Source organism: Hordeum vulgare, chromosome 1H (assembly GCF_904849725.1).
Source record: "Hordeum vulgare subsp. vulgare chromosome 1H, MorexV3_pseudomolecules_assembly, whole genome shotgun sequence".
NCBI classification, from domain to species: domain Eukaryota; kingdom Viridiplantae; phylum Streptophyta; class Magnoliopsida; order Poales; family Poaceae; genus Hordeum; species Hordeum vulgare.
Window position 1 is genome coordinate 470971877 of NC_058518.1, and position 9439 is coordinate 470981315.

At 44.0% G+C, this 9439-nt stretch overlaps 1 pseudogene; it reads left to right on the plus strand.

Annotated features, from left to right (window-relative positions):
* The first annotated feature begins 384 nt into the window (after positions 1–384).
* LOC123401033 lies at positions 385–9227 on the plus strand (annotated as a pseudogene).
* Positions 9228–9439: the final 212 nt, after the last annotated feature.

Here is a 9439-nt window from a genome sequence, read left to right on the forward strand (position 1 = left end):
GCGTTCACTAACGCTTCTGCTGTACGATCTACAAGGGTACGTAGATCACTCATCCCCTCTCGTAGATGGACATCACCATGATAGGTCTTCGTGCGCGTAGGAAATTTTTTGTTTCCCATGCGACGTTCCCCAACAGTACTCTTTACCCACAACCAACGGGTTTCGATAGTCACAAGGACTAATACCGTGTATTGTATTTTAGAAGTAAACACACAAAACCAGCACACACCCATTTTTACCCAGCAAGGTCTAGAATCACCTTGACTACGCCTCCAAGGAAAAAATATAAGACATGGAGGCCGACATCCTCAAATAGCATGGGATCAAATTTATACTGCGTGCTACTAAGGGGTGCCCCCTCTAGGCCCCAGGCCAGAAACACCCATGCCACCTGACCGGATGACTGACATTATTCCACGGCCATGGAACCTTCATCTGACCCCTCTACTTGTTGTGCACATGGAAATGGGATTACAACTTACTAAGACGTATTCCCTTTCGGGAAGGCCTGTGGCAGCACGAAAGGTAAGGTGACACACTAGCAAGACTCGATCTATGCCAATACTGAAGGTGTTAATTTGTTCACATATTGTCAGGCATCCGGCATGACGAGGACACAACCTATCACGTCCTGCGTGACTAGGCTGTCCAAAGACCTCTCATCATTTCACAAGTATGAGCTTAATCATGCATGAAAACATACCACACGTCATGCTATAAATTTCACTTGCAGCAAGTTCATTAAGCAATCTTGTCAGCAAACATCACATCAAATGTTCAAACATGCTTGCTTGGGTCGACGAAGTCGGAGTCTAGCTTGTCGAAGTTGACGGTAGCGTCTCCTTCTTCGACATCTAGGTCACACAAATATAGGATTCTAACGTAAATACCGAGTGCATGTAAAATTTGTCGCAAAATATTTTTAAATAAATATCACAAACAACTAGACAACATAATAAAATTTTCAGAAAAATAATCAACTCAAAAGCATGTTTAGTTTAAAAGTTATAAAGAAACTAAAACCAGGGACTTATGTGTGAAAAACAAAATGTTGGCCATGGGGCAGACTGGAAAAGCAGAAAACGTTTTCGCAGAGATTACACAAGCTAGAAGGGAAGACGTATTCTCGCAAAAAGGCGTTTTCATAAAATGGTTCGAAAAGAATAGATTCCTGACAATGGGTCACAACTGTCAGGTTTAATCTTGACGCCGGCGGCACAGAGCTCGCGACCTCGTCGGCGACGGTCTACTACGAACTAGAGAGGGAGGAGGGGACAGGCACACTCATAGGGTTCCTCCATGACGGTGGGTGTTGGAAGGGGGCGTCGGCGAGCACCACGTCGACGACAACTTCCACTCCGGTGGACGGCGGCTTCGGGTGCAGGTTGATCTCGTCGAAAAGACCTACAAGCATCGAATTGGAGCGGGGATAAGAGATGTGGGTGCTCAAGGGGGTTACTGGCCAAGCTAGGGATGCAGACGCATGCTCACCAGAGTGGATTTTGCCGGAGCCCAAAGCGGATCAGGGCAGCCGGAGGCTGGAAAGAAGACCCCCGAGGTCATCTTGGCTCTGCTATGTGGTGGAGTGCTGCTGGGTTGCTGGAGTGGCTCGGGGTCCTCTATTTATAGGCGGGTGAGGAGGTGCAAGTGATGGGGTTAACTCCGACGCTAATCATGGTGAGCCAGAGGATCTGTAAGAGCTTACGGCGGCCGGGACAACTGTAGCAACTCCAGGGTGTTCCATTTGACCACTAACCTAGCTTTATTCCATGGTAACGTTGCCGCTCGACGGAATGGCGCTCACGGGCGTGGTGGCTGCAGATGGCGCGCTCTTTGCCGCTCACGCCACGACGACGATGCTGCAAAGCGCGTAGGGTGGGGGACGGATACGCGGGGGCTCCTGGTGGCTTGGGTGGTGCTGGGCAGTGTTGATTTGCAGAGGGGATCTCTAGTGGCCGAAACGGACGTTGCTGACGCCGCGGTTGAGGTATGCGCCGACAGGAGAGCTCATCCCCGACGACCACAATCGGCTAAGACACTGTTCGGCGCCCTCGAAAAGAAGCGAGCACAGTGAGCAAGCGGCCAAGGCATGCACTCGCGAGATTGTCACTGAAATCTGACAATCACAGAAACTTTACGTGCCACCTATTCGACGAAATACAATAGGCATGAGAAAAATGAGTTTGGGGCTGATTTTTTTTTCTTTTTTGGGGTGGGGTGGGGGGGTTCTCATTGGCTCTAGAGACTACATGAATTAATTCAGATTTTCGGCGGTTGGAGAAGATGGGTTTTTATCAAAAATATCAAATCTGGTCTAAGCTTGAGTCAAACAGATTTTGAAACTTCTGAACTGCAAAAGAGGAAGTTTTTGGTGAACTAGGTTGAGGGTACCTAGGGCTATCATGGATAGCTTACTTGGGGTGAGAAGTTAAGGAAAACTGTATGTTCCTTTGCAAATTTTTGGGATCCAAAAATGATTACAGAAAATTCCTAGTCATTTTAAAATAGATAAAAATAATAAATATTTCCAAAATTTTGTGAAATTGTTCTAAAAGATATCCTGAGGACAGATGACGGTCATTTGGAATGAAAACTTTGAAATAGGGAGAGGGGAGAATTTTAGAGAGTAAAATTTGAATGTAAACCCATTTATAAATTTTGAATAAAATAAGAGATGAAAATTCTCACAATGAAATTTCTGTCATGCAAGAATTATGTAGAAACTCTTGTCAAATCAGAAGTGATGTCAAGAAATCTCATAAGAATTTTTCTGAAGATAGAGTTTCCAAAAGATTTCAAAAGAGGTTTCTATAAAAATTTCAATAACTCTCTAAAATAAATAGATAAAATTTTAAAATTCCAAATTAAAATTTGACGTGTTACACATACTTCATCATTTTTAAAAAAACAGTCTATTGACGTGTGTAGTTTCTCCATGGGTGGATGTACTCTTCGTTTTTCTGAAAAAGGACCCAAGTTTTGCAAGGTACCACCTATACTTTTTTTTAAATTACAAATAGGAAAATTTCAGCCCACTATGGGTGTATGAGTAGCCTCTCATGTCATAGAGGATTACAACTCACACGTAAAAGAAAAAAAACAGAGGACTGCAAGGTTTTGGGGCCTTTCTGAGGAAAAAAAAAGAGTACATTCACGAGCGATGATAATGCACAAGCCCATAGCGGGTTTTCCAACAAAAAAAGACGCGTCTAGGTAAGTTTTTGTCCCCACACATATAAAAAGGAAGGAAAGGGCTGGTCCGGCTGGTCCCGAGCGCAACACAGCTGGTTCACCAAAGCCCCAGCAAAAACCACGCTGGTCCACAAACTTTTCTCCCAAAAGGTAGTCCCTACACTACTTTTCTTCCAAAAGCACATCTTCCCTACGCATCTTCTTCTCCCTCCACATCTACACGCAGATTCTCCCTCCCCATCTTCTTCTCCAGCAAGCAAACAAGGGGGCAGTTTCCCCATCCCAGATCTGAAACTTCACCAAGCAAAACAAGCAACACAAATCAGAGGAATTGCATAGCAAAAAAGAAAAAGCAGTTTAGAATAGAAGGGTGAAGAATCACAGAGGTAAAAGCCATCAGATGTTCTCACCTTCCCCCCCTTATGCATTGACTGGCACTCTCTCGCAATAGCTAGACGAATGTTGATTCTGTGACAACAAACCTTCCCTTGCAATGGCACCAGAAGAATGCTACTAGCACTCCCCAGCAATGAAACTAGAAAAATGTTGTTGACGGCCCACCAGCGCGTGGGTTTGCAGCAATTTTCGAGGGTAGAGTATTCGACCCAAATTTGTTGATCGCCAAACAGGAGGTGAGAGAATACTCTCGAGTATTAGCAGCTGAATTTGTCAGACTCAACCACACCTGAAAGATTAGTATCTGCAAGCAAAGTAGTAACAACAAAGTAGTATGATAAGAACGGTGTCAGAAACGATCTGTTGACGGCAGACTATTCCTAACTGTCGTATCAATGGCGCCAAGTTGCCCGTTGATGGAAATTGTCTATTCCCGTCAACGTCGAGCGAATCAAGATTGTAGCAGGTAGCAGTGGTGTAACGAGTAACGGCAGTGGCAAGGAACAGCAGTAGTGACACCAGTAGCAAGTAGCAACAGTAGCAAGCGACAGTAGTAGCAACAGTAGCAGCAGAGCAAGACAAGTAACAGCAGCCGAGCAAGACAAGTAACAGCAGCAGCAACAGTAGTAACAGCAGAGCAAGACAAGTAACAGCAGCAGTAGGACAAACTCGTAGGCAATGGGACGGTGATTTGTTTGGATGATATTCATCATGCAACCGTTATAACACGGAGAGATATGTGGCTAGATCCCGTTCGTCAATGTGATGTAGGCATGCATTTCGTGTGTCGTCATACGTACTTAGGGAAAAGAACTTGCATGACATCTATTGTCCATCCCTCCCATGGCAGCGGGGTCCAAAAGGAAACTACGAGATATTAAGGTTCTCCTTTTAATAAAGAACCGGACCAACGCATTAGCACTTGGTGAACACATGAACTCCTCAAACTATGGTCATCATCGGGAGTGGTTCCGGTTATTGTCACTCTAGGGTTGCCGGATCATAACACATAGTAGGTAACTACAACTTGCAAGATCGGATCTAAAACACACATATATTGGTGACAACATAATAATTTCAGATCTGAAATCATGGCACTCGGGCCCTAGTGACAAGCATTAAGCATGGCAAAGTAGTAGCAACATCAATCTCAGAACATAGTGGATACTAGGGATCAATCCCCGTCAAAACTAACTCGATTACATGATAGATCTCATCCTACTCATCACCGCCCAGCGAGCCTACGAATAGATTACTCACGAACGACGAAGAGCTTCATGGAATTGGAGAGAGAAGAAGGTTGATGATGACGATGGCGATGATTTCCCCTCTCCGGAGCCCAAAACGGACTCCAGATCTGGCCTCCAGATGAAGAACGGTTGTGGCGGCGCCTCCGTATCGCAAACGCGACAAAATATTCTCTTTTTTATTTTTTCTGGGACGAAAGTGAACTTATAGAGCTGAGGTTGGGGCCAGCAGAGCCGTGTGGGCCCTACAAGCTTGCCCACCGCCACCAGGGGGTGGCGGAGGCCGGGCTTGTGGCACACTGGCCCACCCCCTCAGGTGGATCTTGGCGCAGGTATTTTTCATATTTTCCAAAAATGCTCCCCGTAAATTTTCAGGACGTTTGGAGAACTTTGATTTCTGCACAAAAATAACACCAAGGCAATTCTGCTGAAAACAACGTCAGTCCAGGTTAGTTCCATTCAAATCATGCAAATTAGAGTCCAAAACAAGGGCAAAAGAGTTTGGAAAAGTAGATACGATGGAGACATATCATGCATCCACAATCAGTTGTGTTCTAGATTGCAGGCTTCTCTTTCCCATCCAACATGTTGGATCCACCATCTCTTTGGTTTGCAGCATCTCTCCTGCTTTCCTGAATGCTTCCCTGCTTCTCCTGTTAACCACCTGATTAGTGCTGGAAAACATGGTAATCCAAAGATTTTAGTAAGGCAAATTTCTAGTACTTTTTGAGCAAGAATAGTTTCACTATGAGGAAAAAAACTGATGCAAAAAACTGAAGCTATTCTTGTAAGAACTACTATACAAAAAACTGAAGCTATTCTATTGCTCTGATTATGGTGGTCTTGGGGTGCTGTTTTATTTGCTTGCTTGTAGAAAGGAAAGGAGAAAGTTGAGGCTAGGAATGACAAGTCAACTGATCAAGTGTTTGCTTCACTGAACTGAACTTGTGGGATGTGCTAGAGAAGACAGTTAGTACATTGTCTTCAGTTAATGAGCTGCGAAAACGAAGGCAACAGCTTGCTTGTATTAAGTGTGCTGCTTGCTTGCTTGTATTAAGTGTGCTACTTGCTTGCTTCATTGAGCTAGCTTGCTTCATCTATTTGATGATGAATAGTTGGTTGCGTCGTTGAGCTAACTAGCTTCATCTTTTTTTATGTTGAAAAATGATCAGGTTGACGATGATTGACCTGAATGAGGAACCCGATGAAAATAATGGTGATCCTGTGTACTGTACAGAACATGCTGCTGGAAATACAGAGTTTGTTGCGGAATCACCTAATCCTCCTATGATTCAGAAAGTCAGTGTTGCTGCTGCAGAAGGAATTTTTACAGATGGGCACTCAAGTCTAGTGATGGCTGCTCCAGGTAATACACAAATACGTGCAACAGTAGCTTCTGAGAGTGATGGACATACCCTTGATGGCACAGGTGCACCAAGCAATACTGGTGGGACTATCGCTAATGGGTTCGGTGATGAAAATGATGATGAAGCTTGGTCACAACCAAAGGAGCCTCATGTGGGCATGAGGCTCGACACTTTGGAAGGCGCAAAAAACCACTAAAATTCTTATTCATTGCAGATTGGCTTTTCAATAAAAATGAATACTTCAAGGAAAGCTGCAAAAACTGGAGAGCTGATAAAGCAGTAGTTTGTTTGCAACAAGTTTCGAAAGCCTAAGGTCGACGACGGAGGGGCAGAAAAGATTCCTATGCTAGATGAAATTGTTGACGAAACAGAAGATGATGATCAAGATGAGGATATTGTCTTTCTTAATGATGATAGTAAAACCAAAAAGACGACCAAGAAGCGGAAGAGAGATACAATATTGCAAACTGGTTGCAAAGCTAAGATGGTTGTGAAACTAATTGATGGCAGATGGGAAGTGATCCACTTTGTTGGCAAGCACAACCATCCATTGGTTGACAAGCCATCTTTGACTAAGTATCTACGATCACACCAAGGGATCCCAGCAGAAGAAAAGGCATTCCTTACACATCTTCATAACTGCAATTTGACTACAGGTTTAAACAACACCCCTAGCCCCCTACAACGAGCACCAACATTAACACATGGTTAAAACTTTGACACCCTGGAGATGCCTAATTTTTTTTGTTTCTTGCTTACAACTCCCTGTCTGACTTGCTTGAAAACATATGCCTTATTTGCTTGATAATAACAAAGAACTTGCTTGCAACTGGGCATGATAATGCATGATTTGTTTAACACTCTGGTTGCTGAACTTGCATAACGCTTATCGGTTTGTGCTCGATTGGGAGTTTCTACTTGCCTGATTATTGTCAGTAAAACAAATTTGATGTGCATCTAGACTTACCTATGATTGTTCTGATTGTAGTTGCAAGTAGCAAGTAACAAATTTTGTGTTTCTTGCTTCCAACTCCTGTCTGACTTGCTTGAAACATATAACTATTGTGTGTAGTTTGCTCGTGTATTGCGTGATACATTTTTGTCGTAGTTGGTTGTATAGCTTCTGTGATTTACCTACACTGTGCATTAGATTTGCCTTCATCTAAGAAATAGAAATTGTTCTTGATACTATTTTTGTGTAAAAAATGGTTAACCACTATTGTCACTTGATGGTGGCAGGTCGTATGATGCACATCATGTCAGAATTCTATGGGACGGAACTCATTGTCCCTTATACAACTAAGCACATTACAAACCTCAAGACGGTCTTGAACCAGGATGCTACAAAAGAAGGGGATATGATAGAGACAGTTGCATACTTTAAAGATCAGCAGAAAGAAGATCCAGATTTTTTTACAAGATAAAGTATGATGAGGAGGACAGGGTTGAAAATATTTTCTGGGTCGATGGTGCATCAAGGAAGGCTTACATGGAATCTTATCATGAGTGCATCTCCTTTGACACAACATATATGACTAACATGTACAACATGCCCTTTGCGCCATTCATTGGAATTAATAGGCATGGGCAGTCATTCATGTTGGGTTGTGGTTTTGTTAGGCAAGAGTTGGCGTCAAGCTTTTATTGGCTATTCCAGACCTTCCTTGAGGCAATGCATGATGTAGCACCCACCAACATCATAACCAACCAAGACATCGCAATGGTACAATCAATTAAAAGAATCTTCCCTACAAGTGTGCACCGCTGTTGTCGATGGCACATTATGAAAAAGGCACAAGAAAAACTTGGAGCATTGTTGGGGCGAAACCCTGGATTGTCCAAAGATTTCAACAATTGTGTTGACTTTACCTTGACGCTAGAGAAATTTGAGGCGGGATGGGCTGAGATGATGTTGAAGTATGAGGCTATGATTGACTCCCACTTCGAGACTTTATACAAATACCGAGAAACATGGGTGCCCTGTTACTTCAAGCACCGGTTCTTCCCTTTCTTGCAGTCAACTCAACATAGTGAGGGGTTCAACGCCGTCCTTAAGCGATATGTGAACCCACACAAGTCAATTTTCAACTTCGTGAAGCAATATCAGAAAATCCAAACACACATACTAGTCCGAGAGGGTTCAAAAGATTACACGATAGGACACTTGGAGACTGAAATGTGGTCGTCTTACCCCATTGAGAAGCAGGCATATGATTCCTATACTAGGGACTTGTATGAGAAGTTCCGTGATGAGTTTCAGTTGACTGCGAGGTACAACGTGCGACCACATGGTGAAAACTTGTATGATGTTTACCCAAATCGAGAGTGGGTTGCTAAATATGGTTGTAGGAGCTATTTTGTCACAGTAGAAGCTGGTGATGGAGACTACAGATGTGACTGCTGCAAGATTGAGCGGGACGGCATGCTATGCTGCCATATCTTGAAAGTTTTCAACCAACTTGGTGTTGATGAAATCCCAGCGCAGTACATACTTAGAAGATGGACACCTTTAGTAATTTCTGATGCACCCCCCGCTGTCAAGGATAAACCCGATGAGTTGCCAGCACAAACCAAGAAAGAACTAAGGCATGCAAATTTGGTGATGGATTTTGGTAGTCTTGCTCCGGTTGCCAGTGTATCAGATGCTCCAACAGATATTGTGAAGAAGCACATGCACGGGGCACGTCATGAGATCCGAAATCTCAACATGTCAAGGAAGAAGAAGCCGGCAGTACCTCCCGTTGGGCCCACTGGTAGTCCTGAAGCATTAGTTGGTGGTTCTGCACCACCACCTAGTAATACTCGGGCAAAAAGAGGACATGTGTTGGATGTTGATGGACCTAAAGAAGGTCCTTCTGTTTGTAGGCAGCAGAAACCTACTTCTGCAGCAGGGAGGAAAAAAGCAGCAGTGCAACCCGGTAACTCTATCAGTGAAGGTGGACAACAACAATCAAACAGTAGGACTGCAACATGCCCAGGGGGCCTCCAGCGCCAGTGCCAAGGCCAAGGATTGTGCATACACTAAGAGGGGTTGTGCCACAAATATTTGGGGACGCATCACTAGTGAGAGGCCCTGTTCCACCACATATGGGTCCTAGACCAACAAACTAGCCTGCATCACAAGCTATGGGGGATGTACAACCAAACCAGGGCCCTAACGCAGCAAACACAATGTATGTGACTAGTGCTGTAGTTGAACAATCGCCTAGAGCGTCAGCATCAGTTGATGGTGGGTAT